This window comes from Acinonyx jubatus, chromosome E2, assembly GCF_027475565.1.
Source record: "Acinonyx jubatus isolate Ajub_Pintada_27869175 chromosome E2, VMU_Ajub_asm_v1.0, whole genome shotgun sequence".
In the NCBI taxonomy this organism is placed as follows: domain Eukaryota; kingdom Metazoa; phylum Chordata; class Mammalia; order Carnivora; family Felidae; genus Acinonyx; species Acinonyx jubatus.
Window position 1 is genome coordinate 4918002 of NC_069396.1, and position 17498 is coordinate 4935499.

Consider the following 17498-nt stretch of genomic DNA (forward strand, 5'->3'; position numbering starts at 1 on the left):
TCTTGTGCCCCCAAGGGGTAACACTGGTTGCGGAGGGGCGTATGTAGAAGGGTGGTCTGGCAGGCATGGCCCAGGTCCCAGATGCCTTTGCTCCAGCACATGGACCGCTTATCTCCAGTGGGAAGGTCCCAGCCCCCTTCTGTCCTCCTCTTAACCGAGTTATTGAGTATTAGAGAGGCCTCTACCTCACTGTGTGCAGGATCATTCGGACAGTTACCACGTGCAATGTTCCGGACACGTCCATTCTCTGCCCTCCTAAGGAGAGCCCTGGCAGGGTCAGCGTGGTGGCCTGAGCTACAAGGCTGGGGGGGAATCGCTGATTGGAGGAAAGGAGAGAAACTTATCCCACGGCCTTGAGGGACACACATCCCTGATAAAAATCTGCTACTTGTAGGTGCCACACACCAGGGGCCTTGCAACAACGGACAGGTATTCTGTCATATTCTGGAGGCAGGGGCCTGAAATCGACATGTCGGCAGGCCCACGTTGCCCCTGGAGCCTCTAGAGGAGAATCCTTCCTTCTTCCAGCCTCTGGTGGCTTCTGGCAATCTTTGGGATCCCTTGGCTCATGGCAGTACGTCTCCAATCTCTGCCTCCACTGTCCCGTGGCCTCTCTCCCACCCCCCCTCCCCCGGAGGGGTTCTGTGTCTGTTTCTTTCCCTCCTATTATGACCCCAGGCACTGGATTAGGCCCCCCCCCCCAAGCCAGTATGACCTCACCTTAACTTGATGACATCTGCCAAGACTGTTCCCAAATAAGACCACACTCCCAGGAGCTGGGGAATTAGGACTTTGACGTACGTTTTTGGGGGGGACACTGTTCTATAGTGGCCTTCCCATAATTCCCCACCTTTGCCCCTTGAGGAAACACCAACATCTCTCTCCCCAAGAGCTTTTTCTCACCAGCAGAGCCCTGTTGCCATCACCACCTCATACCCACCCCCTCCGCCCCCACCAGCCTACAGACAGCGGCTGGCAGCAGTTGGTGTGTAAGTATTCCAGCCCCCTTAGCCCTTGGGGGGTGAGTCTGCCCAGGGCTTCCAGGCCCCAGGTGCCCCCAGTGGTAGCTGGTCTGATAAGCTGCCCAGTGCAAGCCACTTTCCCTCTCGGTCCCAACTCTCCAGTCCCCAGTGGATCTGGCACCTCTCACATACTTAGAGCAGAATCCTGCTCAGGGGTTGCTTCTGGAAGAAGCCCTAAATGAGATGATGCACTCAGTAGTCCTTTCCCGGGGCAGGCAGGAAGGAGGTGGCGTAGCCGTGTGGGGCTGAACAGAGCAAGCAGCTTCTAGAGCTGGCAGAAAGGTCTGGATGCAGAAGCAAGAAGCTGGAGAGAGCATACATCTGGGAACAGGAGATTCACGTTGGACTAACTGGCTGTGTGCTTTGGGGCAGGTCCCTTAACCTTTCTGTGCCTCCACTCGCTGCCTTTAGAATGGCGCAGGGGGACCAGAGAGCTGGCGAATCCTTTGGGCCCTTGGGACCCTAGAATCCTATAGCCTCTCCTCCCCACCCCGACTTTCAACAATTTCTCTGTCTGGTCCATCTATTTATTCTAACGTTTTTTATTTATTAATGTTTTGGAGGCAGAGAAGTAGAAACTGGGGTTTGTCTCTGAGGGGCAGGCTCATGTTTTTTGTATGGGCTCAAGAAAACACGACATGATAACGCAGTGGAAAGTTTTATTGAAAAAGAAAAAAAAAACCCACGGTTTTCTTTCTCCTATTTGTAGTGGACATTTGCTCATCTTTGGCAACAAGATAAAGTGGGAAGTGGGTTGACTTAGGCTCAGATGATGTGGGTTGAATGCCGGCTCTGCCTCTGTCTAGAAGCTGTGTGTTGTTGGGTAAATGTATTCATTCATTCAATAAATACGTATTTGTGGGTATGTGCCGAGCAGTGTCCAGGATATCGGAGAGTCAATGGCGAGCAAAATGGTGAGTTCCTGCCTTCTTGGGGCTTACAGACTGGTAAGGGAGAAAGACATTAATTGGATAACCATACGGATAGGTGTATATAGCACAATAGAAGCTCTGAAAGGTATACAAGCAATAAACAAGGAGACCGGCAAGGTCTGCAAGATTTGAAAAAGCCTTCCCGATGATGTGATGTTGAGCTGCGATGCAAGCACGTGTAGGTGTCAGCCACGTATGGAGTGGAGTGAAAGAACAGCATTTCCAACAAAACACGCAGCGCATGCAAAGGCCCTGGGGTGGAGGGAGCCAGCCTGTCCTAGAAATAGCCCTGGGAGTGTTGTTTATTCATCTGTTTGGAAACGAAATCTGTAAAAATGCCCAGCTCTCCAGGTCCTTGTAAATATCGAATGAAAAACTGCGCAGGGAAGTGCCTCTCCCGTCTTGGGAGAGCCAGCAGGGCTCTGAAGTTTTTCAACCTGGGAATAGAAGGGTGGGGGATTTGGGTTCTAGGTCCCAGGAAAGCAACTACTTTATGTTGCCTCTGTTGCACGCAGCTCACGTGCCCTTTGCTGTAACCCGTTTACTAACCTAGCCTGACCCCGAAGGTCAATGGTTCATATCACTACTTGCGTCTTTTGTTTGCTTTAGTTTTGAGAACTGGAAATAAATTGTTCGGGCTCTCCGCCATCCCTTCTGGCCAAGCAAGGCCCTTGATGTTGGGGACTTCCCCTGTCCTGGGGCTTTAGTTGCACAAAGCTGTCCTCTGCTGACCACAGCCAGAGGTCTGGGGCCGCTCTTAGACAGGGGCAGGATTCCATGCATCGTGGAGAGCCTTCGATTTTCAATTGGCAGGTGGAGACGGGGCCTCCACTCACACCAGATGGTCAACCTCTTTTCTTCCCCTCAACCACGAAGTGGTACCTAAGCCCCACCTTAAGCACTGCACATCCCTGTTCCCACTGTGGTCTCTATACCTGCCCCCCACCCCCGGTGGTAGATGTCGCTGTCTTGTTTCCAGGAACGGGACAGGAACTTGGGGGGTCAGATGACTTTCCCAAGTTTGTGCGTAGTGAAACTGGGTCGGCTTCCTCGTGTATGACCCACGCACAGTTCTTGGTGCTCAGAACCCCCCGCCCCCCCCTTTTCATTTCAGCCTGTTGTCACCGTCTTGAAACGCTCAATAGCTTTTGAACAAAGGACCTTGCCTCTTATTTTGCACTGGCCCCCACAAATGGTGCGTTCAGTCCTGCTGTTAGAATAAGGGCTTCAGACCAGAGCTGCTCACTCCAAACCCAGAGCCTTAGCGCCTCCCCCAGGGCTGTTTCTGGAAGGCACATCTGGCATTTCCTGGTTTGGCCCCCAAGACAGCTCTCCATTACCTATGGGGTGAAACATTTTATTGCCTAACGCAAGGATTCTTTAAATTGAACTGTAGTTGACTTACAACATTATAGATACAGTTTCGCTCTTTGTACAACACAGTGATTCAACAGTCATACGCTACAAAGTGATCACTTTGATAAATCTGCCACCTGTAACCACACAAACTCGCTACACATTATTAACTGTACTATTCCCTGTGCCTTACATCATATCCCCATGTCTTTTCACTTTATAACTGGAAGTTTGTACCTTTTGATCCCTTTTGCTCCCCTTCTCTCTGGCAACCACTGGATTGTTCTCTGTTGTCTATCAGTTTGTTTCTGTTTTATTCGGTTTGTTTTTTTAGATTCCACGTCCAAGTGAAGCCATTCCGTTTTTGTCTTTCTCTCCCTTATTTCACTTAGCATAATAGCTTCTAGACCCATCGAGGTTTTCACAAATGGAAAGATTCCACTCTTTCATGGCTAGTACTCCGCTGTGTGCACGTGTGTGCGTGACACACACACACACACACAATCTTCTTTATCCATCTTTCCATCGATGGACAGCAAACACTGGAGGAGGGAAGGTTGGGGAAAAATACCGAGGCTCCTGGCCACATTCCCAGAACAATAATCAGCATCTCTGTGGGTGGGGCCCCAACACGGTTGTGTACAAGTTTTCCAGGTGGTTCTAATGAGTAGCCAGACTGGAACCCCATTGGTGGAGGGCCCGGCATAGCTCCTGGTACTCAGTGGGTGTTTAATAAATGTCCTCTGACTTTTGAGAGCCACGAATTGACTAGAGGGCTCGGGCTAAATGAGTTTTGAGCAAGAAGAGACTCATCGTCGGGTTCCGGGTGGGTCAGAATAGCAGCTCAGAGTCTATCAGGCAATGCGGGGGGCGGTGGGAGTTTACCGGCTACCTGGGGTTGGCTGGAGAAGGGCTAGTTTAGTGGGGAGGAGAGGGAGAGAGTGGGGAAGCTTGGAAATTAGGTGAATCTTCCCCAGATTGAACATGTGGTTCACTCTCTGCCTGGGAATGTTACCCGATTCTGTCTTGGCAACTCTTCTCCCCCATTGGTAACTCCAGGGTTTTGACGAGCGGGCCGGTACCGATTCTGAGTTTAGCAGAAGGCACTGACCGAGGCCTGGCCAATTGGATCGTCGTCTTTCTCAGCGACGGTGATTGGCCCAAAGATGGGCATTTGCCCCAAGCCAGACTAATGAGATGCCACCTCGGGATGTTTGCGGGACTCCTGACCCAGGGCAGCTCTTTCTTGAGGGGATTTCGATGCCATCAGAACCGCGGCTCGTCATTTTACCACGATGGCCAGGGCCAACACAGAGGGTGGCACAGCTGACCGGTGACTGCGGGCTCCTGAGGAGTATCTTTGAGCACCTGGATTCAGCCATGCCTGAATCCACCCCAGAAGTCTTGCTTACAAGAGTCAACAGGTGAGCTTTCTCGCATCAGTGGGTGGAAATACAGCATTGGTCACTTGCAGCTAAAAGCATGCTGACGACAGGAATGTAAATATCCTGACATGCTTCCCTCAGTTCCCGACACAGCCTGCAGGACTTGGACAGACGTGAACATCCAGCTGGGAGTGAGAGGAGATCATGCGCTCTAGGGGGATACGGTTTCCAAGTCTCAGGAGGCTAGCATCCGGAGGATCTTTCTCTCCCATCAGAACAACAGTAGGCCTTTGAGATGGACTAACCGGGGTCCATTTTTCCCTCTGAGCACAGCTCTCCGGTATACACACATGGCCAAGCATCAAATGTTGGCTGAGCCCTATTTTGTGTAAGGCCCTGTGCTGGGCCCAGAATGGCAAAGATGATTATGCTTCTAGGGCAGCCCAGAAAACGCCAGTGAAGCCAGTCGTTGACTGCAGGGGAGGGGAGCATTTTTATATTTATTCATTACATTTTTAAAACTTTTATTTATTTAAAAGTTGTTTAAAAAATTTATTTATTGGGGCGCCTGGGTGGCGCAGTCGGTTAAGCGTCCGACCTCAGCCAGGTCACGATCTCGCGGTCCGTGAGTTTGAGCCCCGCGTCAGGCTCTGGGCTGATGGCTCGGAGCCTGGAGCCTGTTTCTGATTCTGTGTCTCCCTCTCTCTCTGCCCCTCCCCCGTTCATGCTCTGTCTCTCTCTGTCCCAAAAATAAATAAAAACGTTGAAAAAAAAATTAAAAAAAACTTATTTATTTTGAGAGAGAGAGAGAGAGAGAGAATCCCCAGCAGGCTCCAGCTGCCGACACAGAGCCCAATGTGGGGCTCGAACTTGTGAACTGTGAGATCATGACCTGAGCTGAAATTACGACGCTTAACCGACTGAGTCACCTAGGTGCCCCATAATAATTTATTTACTTATTTTTTGGGGAGCTGGTGTTATTGGGAGAGACAGGTGGACAATTCCACAGGGACTCTGACGGCCATGCTGGCCTCTCTAAGGCTTTGGATGGTGACAACACAGGTTCTTCCAAGGACAGCTTTCTTTTGAAATAGTCACACATCTCAATGGGTGCCTGGAACCTTCCTCTCTTAGGTCCTCTCCTCCGGCTGATCTGTACCACCCACATCCCCGGAGTTCGGGCTTCTTCCAGACCGAAAGACAGCAAAACCCAGTGTAAATCCACCAACTCCACGTTTAGTTCAATATTTAGTTTAAGAAATTCAACTGTAAGCCGGGGATGTAGGACGCCAAAGTGGTCAGGGTGGCACAGCACCGTGGCAGGAAACAGAATTGGGAGCTGGGGCTTTCAAGGTGCGTCCGTGCAGTGCTGGCCTCTCTTCCACGAAAGACTCTGTTCTGGAAACACCTTCTAGACGGTCACTGCTTGTAAATTCACATTAGATATTAGCAGGTTGAAAGTTCTGAGAAGCCCGGGGGCGCCTGGCTGGCTCAGTCGGTGAAGCATGTGACTTCGGCTCCGGTCACGCTCTCACCGTTCCGGAGTTCGAGCCCTGCGTCGGGCTCTGTGCTGATGGCTCAGAGCCCGGAGCCTGCTTTGGATTCTGCGGCTCCCTCTCTCTCTGATCCTCTCCGGCTCATACTGTGTCTGTCTCAGAAATAAAAGTTCCGAGAAGTCCTGCTTGTGAGAAATCTGTGCACGTTGCTTAGTGTACTGCTTCCCCACCTTAGTCACCGAACACATTTTTTTTTTTTTTTTTTTTGAGAATAGCAGCTATTTTTATCTGCCCTTTAGAAAACACCTGCTCATGTGTTGCACTGTTCCTTGCTCCTGGTTGTGGTAGTGATGCTTCACACAGAGGGAATGGGGGCCACGGGATGTGGGCTCATATCTGGCCTTGCAGGCTGGTCTGCAAAGAGGGTGCCAGTGAGTGTGACGGGGCAGCTTGAACTTAAATCTCGCCACAATTACTTCGTTCTGGGGAGTTCCAGCCAGCATTCTTGTGCACCGTTTGCCTACCGTTTACACACCTGCCTCACATCAGGCCCTGTGCCAGGCACCAAAGGGGACGAGAAGATGAATCAATGTCCCAAGGGGCCCCCAGGGTGTGTGTGTGTGTCTCTCTCTCTCTCTCTCTCTCAGACCAGGGGAACGAGACACAGGACAAAGAATTTGAGGACAGTGTGGTGTTAAAATAAAGCCACGTTGGAAATACTTCGGGGATCACAAGAGAATGAGGCTCCCTCTCTTTGCAAGAACCGAGGCTAGTTTTGTCTTAGAGGGTTAGATGAGGGCCACCTGGGTGGCTCAGTCAGTTAAGCGTCCGACTTTGGCTCAGGGCATGATCTTAGGGTTTGTGAGTTCGAGCCCCGTGTCAGGCTCTGTGCTGACGGCTTGGAGCCTGGAGCCTGTTTCGGATTCTGTGTCTCCTTCTCTCTCTGCCCCACCCCTCCTCACGCTCCATCTCTCAAAAAACGAATAAATGTTAAAAAAAAAAAAAGGGGGGGGTTAGGTGAGTCAGGTCTTAACGGTGGAGAGGGGGTGCCTTACCAGGCAGAGGGGGGTTAAGGACACATTCCAGGGGTGCCAAACAGGGAAATGTGTTGGTGGGAGGTGGTAAAAGGTAAAATCCCCATTCCAGTGGGGTGTTTCCATACCCGGCAGTCCTCTGACACCAGCTGGGGCTCCCACAATTCGACTCGGTTCTGACAGTAGCTACCTGGAGACAGTATCAGACCCCCCGCCCAGGTGAGGGCTCAGTCCTGCAAGGCAGCCTTCCAGGTCGTTTCCTGTGTTCTGCCCTATTCCCAACAAACAGGAGCTTCCCCAGACCCCCTCCTCATTCGTGGAATTTTCTAGAGAGGCTCACAGAACTTAGAGAAACGTGTTACTTACCTGTTAACAGCCAAGTGGAAAAGACGCACCCAGCAAGCTCTGGGGAAAGGACGCCAACCTTCCACGCCCGCTCTGCCCCTCTTCTGGAACCTCTCGGAACCCAGCCCTTTTCTGGGTTTTAAGGAGGCCTCGTTACCTAGGGACTTCTTTCCCCGGAAGGCTAGGGGTGGGACTGAAAATTGCAACCCTCCAATCTCTCCCTGGCTTCCTCTGGCACCCAGGTGGCAGGCTAGGCGCTTTCTAGAAATCACCTCATGAACATAAACTCAGGTGTGGTTGAAAGGGGTTTGTTAAGGATAACAAGACACCTTTCTAGCTCCGAGCAATTAGGAAATCCCAAGGGTGGGGCGCCTGGGGGGCTCTGTGGGTTAAGCTTCCGACTTCAGCTCAGGGCATGATCTCACAGTTTGTGGGTTCGAGCCCCGCGTCAGGCTCTGTGCTGACAGCTCTGAGCTTGGAGCCTGCTTGGGATTCTGTACCTCCCTCTCTCTCTGCCCCTCCCCTGCTCATGCTCTGTCTCTGTCTCTCAATAATAAATAAACGTTAAAAAAAAAAAAAAAAAAAGGAAATCCCAAGGGTTTTAGGAGCTCTGTGCCTGGAAAGGAATGAAGGCCAAATACATATTTCTTACAAATCACAATAGCACAAGGTGGGGGGAGGGGGTCAGATATGAAGGGCTTGGATTGGTTGTGGGCTGATGAGCTTGGAAAGTGAGTGGCTCCCTGGAAAGTGAGTCTGGTGTGCATTTTCCCTGCAAAGAGTGAGTCCCCAGGGCAAGCTGGTACTCATCTAATCAAAAAAATTCTCAGAGACAGAGACAGAGAGAGAGAGAGAGAGAGGGAGATACAGAACAGACTATGATCCAGCAAGTGAAGTCATGTGTTAATGGTAGACTCTAGGTGGTGGGACAGGGGCTCACTGGAGAAGCTCTTTCAGCTTTGCCGTTTAAGATTTTCATAATAAAATTTGGGGGAGGATGAAGTCTCCATTCACATGTATTACTTCCCTCTTTCTTTTGCGCCGCTCAGTTTCTCTTAGGCTTCTTCTCTCTGATATTAAAGCCACCAGCACCAGGGCAATTACTTCCTGCAAACAAGTTGTCAGAAGCCTTAAATGAATTTTAGACCTAATTTAGTTCCCAGTTTACTTGCTTATGAAAAAAAAAAATGTTAATTTCTCCAAACCCAATCAACCCTTGATATAAGTTACAATTCCGTTTTTAAAAAGCCAGCTGTAAAACGCTAAGCTGGTCCCCCGGAGGTGGTCTGAATGTATCACCCGAGGAGCGGGACGAGAAAGGGGTGCTCAGACCTTCTGAGACAACGGCAGACCCCAAGCACCCATCAAGTGAGACTGGGGGCGTGTCAGGAGAGGGGGAGGGGGGAGGACCGTGCAGAAGGTCTGTTCCAAAAGCAAGGGCAGCGCGGGCCCCTCGGGCCCCTGGAACGGCTGCGTTGAGACGTGGGGGGTCAGCAGCTCTGCTCTCTGATCCCCTTTGCTACGTTGTGAAATCGCGAAGCAAACCAGGGGGTCGGTGTCAGATAAATGCATTTCTGTGCCGGACGTGGGCATTGCGGGTAATAGACGGAAGCCTCTCCCAGGACTCCGACAGACATCAGGTGTAGGCATGGCGGCCCCCCGAGGGGCTCCCAGCCCACAGCCTCACGCTTCCTGCTGGCAGGACGGAGCCCAGAGCCACACTGGGCGAATGACAGCCTCTGTCTTTACACTTCCAGATGGGTGGCCCCAGGGATGGGAGGTGGGGAAACCTAGGTTGAAGATGTGTGGAGGTCTCGGGGCACCTGGGCGGCTCAGTCGGTTGAGCCTCCGACTTCGGCTCAGGTCACGATCTCACCGTTCACGAGTTCGAGCCCCGGGTCGGGTCAGTGCAGAACCTGCTTGGGATCCTGTCCCTCCCTGTCTCTCTGTCCCTCTTCAACTCATGCTGTCTCTCTCTCTCTCTCTCTCTCTCTCTCTCAAAAATAAATAAATAAATAAATAAATTTAAACAATTAAAAAATAGACATTTAAATATATATTGAGGTCTGAAGCCGCAGGACCAGTGAATGTGACTTTAATGGGAAGTAGGGTCTTGGCAGATATAATTGCTGAGGTGAGATCGTAATGGACCGATGTGGGCCCCGGTCCAGTGGCCGGTGTCCTTACAGGAAGAGGCTGTTAATGTGGACACAGACACGCAGGAAGGAGAGGCTGCCAGACGATGGGGCAGAGACTGGAGAGAAGCAGCCACAGCCCCGGGGACCCCCAGCACTGCTGCAGCCCCCAGAAGCAGTCAGAGGCAAGCAAGGATTCTCCTCTGGAGCCTTGGGACGACGGGGCACGGCGCTGCAGACCCCTCGATTTGGAGTTTTAGCCTCCAGAACCGCGAGGGAGCACTTTGCCGTTGTTTTACGGCCCCGGGTTTGAAGTACTTTGCCACGACACCCCCCCCCCCCCCCCCCCGACAGGAATGCAGTCAGGAGGAAGCCCGGAGACAAGGTCTGCTATGACATCCCACACGCCCCTGGCTACTCTCCCCTGGCCTTGGGGCCCGACACACGGGGTCCTTTTTGTGTGGTTCTGTTTCTTGAACCCAAACAGCCAACACTGTCTTCAGCCAGAACGCTGGGCTCATCCAGGGTTGCATTCACTCATCCAATTCCTTCCTTTTGCAGGAACCCTAGGGAGGCAGGACCCCAGCTTGGCCTCGAGCCTGACTGATAATATTATTGATTAAGACCCAAGGGGAGGCGGGTCAGCCACGGGGGCTGCGCACAGGGCCGAGAGAGTAAACGTCAGCTCTGGGCTTCTTGGCCTTTCTGGGAGGAGAGGGTCCAGGTGGGGTCTGCGGGCTGCTCTCCGAGCTGTCTTCCGGGATAGAGTTTTCGCTGCCTGGACAGACTGGCTAGCAGAGGGAGCTCCGGCACTGTCACTGACAATTTCCACGTGGCCATTTTGGACCACACCTGGGGACCCAGTGACTTCACCAAGGTGGGGCCAGCCTGGGGCCATCGGTTTGGGTGGGTGCTGTCCCATCCCTTCTTGAAACGCCATCACTGGCCGTGACCAGATGAGGCTGTCTCCTGTTCCTTAGCCGGTCAGTGACACCCCAGGTGGCCTGACCAGTGGCCAGTGTGAGCCTGTGACCAGTCCCCTTGGCTGTGAGCAGTATGGGCACGGGGGTGGGGGGGGGGTGGGGGTGGGGGAAGGGGCTTGGGTGGGAGCGGGAGGGGGAGAAAGAGGATGAACGAGCCAAGGCCACCTCTCGCCTACCTGCCTCGGATGGGCCGTGACACTCCTGTCCCCGTCATTGGGACGGTTCACACCCGGAGAAGCCTTGATGACTCACGGTTTCTGTTGCTCGTGTGTCCCTCGGTGGGTGCCATCCGACTCTGAGGGAGGGTTTCAAGGATCCAGCCTCTTCCTCTCTCTGTGGGTCCCCACTCTTCTCTCTCACCCCCACGCTGCCCTTCTCAGGCTCCGAGATCTGAGCCCTGTCCGAGTTCAAGCAGGGGAAAGGGGGGGGGGGACCCACTTCTTTTCCTTCTTTCCCTTTCACCAGGCAGTGCGATCCTTCCCGGAGCCACTTGGCAGGTTTTCAGTGACTTCTCCTGGAGGAGGGCATCGTCAACCAGCCACGTCCCGCTGCCAGGAAACCTGCAAAAATGCACAGTTAGCTCTTCTAAATGTTGGAGACTGTGTTAGTTTCGAAGACCGGTGTAACGCTGAGCACAGCCTGCGAGCTTCAAACACCAGCCCCGCGGGGGTTGGCGGAGGCGGGAGGCACATTCCGGTCCCTGCCTCTCTCCCAGCTTTTAGAGGCTGCTGGCCATCCTTGATGCTCCTGGCCACGGGACCTAACACTCCAGGATCAGCCTCTGTTGTCACGCGGTGCTCACCCCGTGTCGGTCTCTGTGTCTCTTCTCTTCTTAAAAGGACCCCAGTCACTGGATTTGGGCCCGTGGAGATCTGGCATGACCTCACCGGAACCTGATGACACCTGCAGAGACTTTCCACATAGGATCACTTTCACGGCTACCAGGGGTTAGGACTTGGACGTATCTGCTGGGGGCACACAACTTAACCCACGTAACTTAACAGAGGTGGATGGACAGAAAAAGCTTGGGGGCGGTGGTGTTGGGGTAACGCTTGGGGGTTTGTGTCCGGGTGAGGGAGAGCCAGCAGGGGCACCATGCAGTCAGCCTGGAGTCAGGACAGAGCGGAACTGACTTGCAAAGCATCCCCAGAGCCTCTTGACCTTCTCATTTTATGGGGTCATTAAATATCCCTACTGTTTAAGCCATTTGAGTCACTGCAACTGAAGGGATTCTAATTCCTTTTATTATCGAAATAAAAGATTGGACCATAAATACTGAACTCAGTGCCTTCATTTTGGGCTCAAGTATTAAAATGCTTTCCTTTCTACCCATAAGGAAAAAAAAAAGTCAGTCCTGCGTTAGTGACTTTCTTTAGGAAACATAACTCAAAAGATAAATGAGAAATTTGATCTGTTTTTCAAAACGGCAAATGTGATTTCTTTTTAAGTGCCTGAAACTATCCTTAAAACCCTCCAAAAGTTCTTTTAAAATGTAATTTCACAGATCTCTCACTTGTTAGAAGTAAAATCTTGTTACTTTCTCAAGTTAAATGCTATTTCAACACATCTACATATTATAAAATCATCAACTCACAGGCTAACCTGCTTCGGGAAACAGAAGCTGTGCCGGTATCGAGTGTGCACGTTCACGAAAATAAAGATAAACGACTAAAAAGTTATTGGTTTTTAATAAATAATCTCCTTATGGAATAACTTCTCCTGCTAGTAAAATATTTACCGTGCTCTTTAAAACCTTTTTAATCAGCTGAAATGCTCAGGAAGCTTTAAATGATTGGATATCCTTTTGTGGCTTAAGAGTTGAAATGATTTTTTATTGAAGTACATTTTAATAAGAAGCAAATTGATGTGAAGTGATTCAGGTCTTCATGGTGTGAAGGCTGTTCAGGCTCAGCTCCTTGGGCTGGAGGGCCCACACCTCTTTTCACTGGGCAGGAAAGGTCACACTAGCCTGTTCTGGGTAATTAAGAATCAATTCCTTGTAAATTACCTTAGGACCCGCTGCTGAAGCTTGAGTGACTCAGCATGGGATTATCTGCCGTGCGGTCCTCCTCTGTGTGTAGGAAATAACATATAAAAACAATAAACTGGGGTATTGATGAACAACGTGGAACCCCCAGCCCATGCCCTGTCTATACTGGATCAGGGTTTACAAAAGAGGAGGCCAGAATTCGCCTGTTGATCAGCCCCCCCCCCCCCCCCCCCCCGCCGCCGGGGATGGCGGGGTGGGGTGGGGGGCTCTTGTGTTAATTAGTCTGCTGCCCGAAGCCATGGGACGACAGGAACGAGGTTGACACCCTAATGCTCAGGTGCTCACGCTGGAGTGAGATCGGAACCCCTTGGAGGGTGTGTTAAATCTCTGGCCACCTGACTCCACCCCCAGGGTCTCTGATTGAGTGGGACTGGGCAGGGCCTGGGAACCTGCATCTCTAACAAGTTTCCTGGGAATGCTGATGCTACTGGCCTGAGGGCCCCCTTTTAAGAAGTGGGGCCATAGACAGGAACCTGTCTCTGAGGAAGACATATCCTCCGGCTGTATGTTTTGTTTAAAAACAAGGCAGAACAAACACCCATTCTCAGAACCAACTATGGAAAACGAGTATCAGTAGAATGCAGAAGAATGACTATTGTCAGCGCTCTAAGTGACCAGAACAGATGCCATTGCAAACCTTTCAGAACCAAGACCAACTAGAGAGCCATCTCAAGAAGTTATTCAATCCAGAAGAGACCAGCCGTTAGTTCCCCAGGAAGAAAACGCTTAACATTTCAACAGTGTTAAATGTGGCATAAAGCAGATAATCTACCCCATCAATTTAGTTTCAAAGAATTCTTGCCCAGTTTATTACATTACTTAGTACAAAAGAGACCCTGTAAGTTCTGAACTTACCAAACAGTAACTTGTCAAAGCATTACTGGTGAATTTTTTCCAGGATCGTCCTGGAATACAGATAAGCTTGAATAAGCCCAAGAAATTTCTGGCAGGGTTCACGGTGAGGGAAATTTTCTCAGTCAGTGATTCCAGAAATACTGGCTCAGCTGTGCCAGAGGGGTTGTACGGGGTCTGCTCTCCATTGTGAGGAAGACAAAGTTGGGTCACAGATCCTTGTTAAGCCTTGTCTGCCATGAGAAAATGAGATTGACCCACTAAAGGAATCTTAACTGCGCTTCCTTTTGATGATGCCGGCAAGATGCATGTTTCATGTAATCAACCTCTCAGAAAAAGGATTCTAGAAGGTCTGGCTCCAGTGATGAGGGCTCACAGCCCCCAGTGCAGACCTGTGGCAATCAGAAACCTTTTTGGAATTCTGTTAGCAAGGCAGCTTGATTTTGACAGCTGGTTTCAAAAGAGTCTGTCTCTTTAAGATGCTTAATATGGGCCCGGTGAACACAGGTTGGGTACACATCAGAGACTGATTTCTTTGTAGGACACCGTTTTGTACCACTTCCAGCTTTGTGATCTGTACACCAGGCCAGTCCCAGGCTGCTGGTCCACGAAGAATTTGGGCCCATCCTTGACCTCGACAGGATTTTGGAGCAGCATCAGCTAAGTGGTTCTCTTACATTTCTGAGAGAGAGAGAGTATCATTAAAAGAAACAACCATAATATTTTAATTCCCAGAAATGACTCTTCTGATGATTATCCACAGCCCATCAAAATTAACTGGGTTTTCGTCTGCATAACACGCCTTCCGTTTTAAAGTATTTAATATTTAAAGTTTCTTTCTGGAAACGCGCGCTGCGTTTTGATGACAATTTCTCAGGACCCATAAAAGGTAAGGGATAATGAAATGACAGCACTGGTGTAGGGAGGGATTATTCGAGGGCCGATTTGAGGGAGAAGGACCCCCTCTGAAAACTGCTGATAATGTCAACAGCCTCCCAGGGTTCTGCGGCCGTTTCTGAGGCTGGGAAAGCACCTGGCAGAGCGCCCAGCCATCAGACGCCTGACGAAAGTGAATGGGAAGCAAGACATCAGCCGTCAGGGAATCAGAAATCCTCCTGACGGGGTGGCACCATCCAGCCGTCGAAGCAGCAGCGACACGTGACTGGCACTGAACGCCAGGTAACAGGTGCCGTCTTGACTCCCGAGTGGGGAGTGTCAGCTGGGTAGACAGAAGGTTGGCGGAATCCCATCTGATTTGCGCGGTGAATGCCGTCGCCCCATGAGCACCACTAGACAGAACTTCTCGAATGTGAGCTTGGAGCAGACCCTGCTGTCCCGGACGGCTGCAGGGATTCTGACAGGGTGGAGCTGGGTGCTGCCTGCTCATGGGGTTTTGACATGCTCCCCGGGGGACTGTCATGTGCAGCCAAGGCTGAGAGCCAGCTAATTCCTCATTTAACCGTCCCCGGTGTTACAATATATAATCCGGAAGCTGCATCTGTAAGAGGTAACGCACTGTGGGGTGTCCACCAGAATCCTGGTTTTGTTCCTTGTCTCGTCTCCTAGGAGCATCCAGGGGCCGTTAGCAGGGGCCCCATACCAGGCACAGGTTGAACCAAGAACGGGTTGAGCTGGGGTTTCTCCGCCTTGGCATTGTGGACACGTGGAGCCGGCTAATTCTCTGTGGCGAGGGCCGTCCTGTGCACGTAGGATGTTCAGCCGCATCCTGGTCTCTACCTGTTGCCAGTAGCACCCCCAGCCCCCAGGTCGTGACCGAAAGCCGAGAGTTGCACAGCTGCCACGCGGGGCCTGTCGCCTTGCCGGGGATTGTTTCAGGCACAGGCATCTAGGGATGGGCCGCGAGGTAGGAACGCCTTTGGGGAAACATTCTCCTCAACCTTAAAAAGACGTGGAGGGAGAGAGGTGTTCTCTTTCTGTGGGATGCACCAAGGTGGTCCATATCTGGGTCCCTGAGCGCATCGTGGAGGTGTGGACTTCACTCTTCCCGGAGCTACCCTTCCCTCGGACTTGTCACCTTGGGAAGTGATCCCACCCCCTTTGGCTGACAAGGCAGTGCTGTTATTGGCAGCTAAGCGTGTCCAAAGAGCTCGATCCTAAATTCGGGCAATTCTTCCTGGGTAACAGTACTGTTTCTCTTTGGAAGGCAGACATGTCTCCCTGTCCAATATGAATAACTGGTCAAAATGGACCCACCAAATAGGGAGCTATAGACATAGAGCACAGATTACCACCACCAAGCAGGGTAGCATCCCTGAGACATTTACGAATGTGCTATATAAACGTGCTTTGGCTTTGCTCAAGGAGAGAGCGACAAAGCATCACATTTCACCCGCGGTGGCCAGGGGCCCAAGGAAGCAGATGCTCTCTATTAGATACAAATCTAACCCTAGGCAGGTGTCTGAGGAACTTCCAGGCGCCTCTCTTGGTGAAAGCCTCAGCGTAGGAGAGGCAAACATTCGAACTGATTCCTTTGTAAGAGTCAGCCTGACGTGTAGAAACCAGCTCCCTTCCTATTTCCAAAGTGATTTGTGGGGCCGATGGTGTCATGTTGTCACGGGCCCTCTGATTTTTGTGTCCGGGTGGTGACTCACGTCCCCCCACCCCCATTTCCATTTACTGAAAAGTTTTTTTTTTTTTGTTTTGTTTTTTTCCCCAAAGAGGCTGCAGCTCAAAGCAGACACTTAACATTACTGGTAGGCTAAGATTCCAGGGGATGGCTGCATGGGTGCCTTTTTAGGACTTCTGTACTCATCCGGGTTGTCGTTGTTGTTGTCTTGTCGTTAACAAAGTGTCCCGAGAAGACGGTAGGGAAATCCATCATTGTGAGAGGGGCTCTCTGTTCCCCCAAGGTGGGTCTCAGGGGTAAAATCTGTGCATGAGAAATGATTGGGTTAGAAAGGAACCGGACGAGAAAAGCAGTAGTTAGTATTCCCCATGGCTCTGTCAAGGGGAGCATTCCACTCAACTGGACTTGTCTCTCAAATTACTTACCCAGGAAGAAACAAAAAAGAAGCTGGTCCGGGAGCACATGTTTTCTCCGAGCCCCGAAAAGTTTTAATCTTGAATCAAAATTCACATCAACATGTTTACTATCGAATTTAGGTCACGTGTCATTGAAAACACAAAATCAGTCTTGAAACTGAATTTCAAGATCCGCTGAGGTAGTGGGTTGACGATTCCCAGGGAGTGCGGCCATCAGTATTGGGAGATGCTGGCTCTCCTACGGAGGCAGACGAAACACAGCTGTGAGCTGTGGGCTCCGCCGTGGGATAGCTGTGGGCAGAGTCCCGGGTCACTGCTTTCCACCACGCGAACCCCCCCCCCCCCCCCCCCCGACCCCTGACGATGGCTTCCTTCTGTTTAAACAGAGGACTGACCGGATTACAAACCTCACTCAAAGTTGTCCTGAGGATTAAGACAAAGTAACATAAAATGCTTTGCCCAGCGCATGGTGGTGGCTTCTAGGAACACTTGTAACGGGTGCCGGCTAGGACGGTTACCTGTCGCCAGTTACTGTTCAGGGTTAGATCTGACGACATAAGGTGCCAATTCCTCCACCTAAATCTAATTAAAATGTATAAGCTGCAGAATACCAAAAAAAAAAAAAAAAAAAAAAAAAAAAAGAGAAAAGGAATATAATTATCCTTACAGGGAACCTTCAATGTGCAAACAGCATGTTTAAAGAAGTTCATTTTCAGTGGATGCTTTAGAGGACTCTGTTCCCATAGCAACAGTGTTATAAAAGTGCCGTTAGGATGCCAACCACTCACAAAGACAAATTAAACTTTAATTACCCCAAATACTGGAGGTTTATTCTGAGAAGGTCAAACATGATGGGACTTTACTGGAAATGAAACGCTGGAAAAACAAAATTGGTCAGATGAGAT

The 17498-nt window shown here is 50.9% G+C and overlaps 1 long non-coding RNA gene across 1 annotated transcript; it reads right to left on the reverse strand.

Moving 5' to 3' along the window:
* Nucleotides 1-8108: 8108 nt before the first annotated feature.
* On the reverse strand, nt 8109-12760 carry LOC128313231 (uncharacterized). The gene is made up of 3 exons (XR_008293621.1): nt 12697-12760; nt 10865-11248; nt 8109-8677 (listed from the first exon to the last, which is right to left on the reverse strand). It is a non-coding gene; the product is annotated as an uncharacterized LOC128313231 (long non-coding RNA).
* Between the last annotated feature and the right edge of the window lie 4738 nt (nt 12761-17498).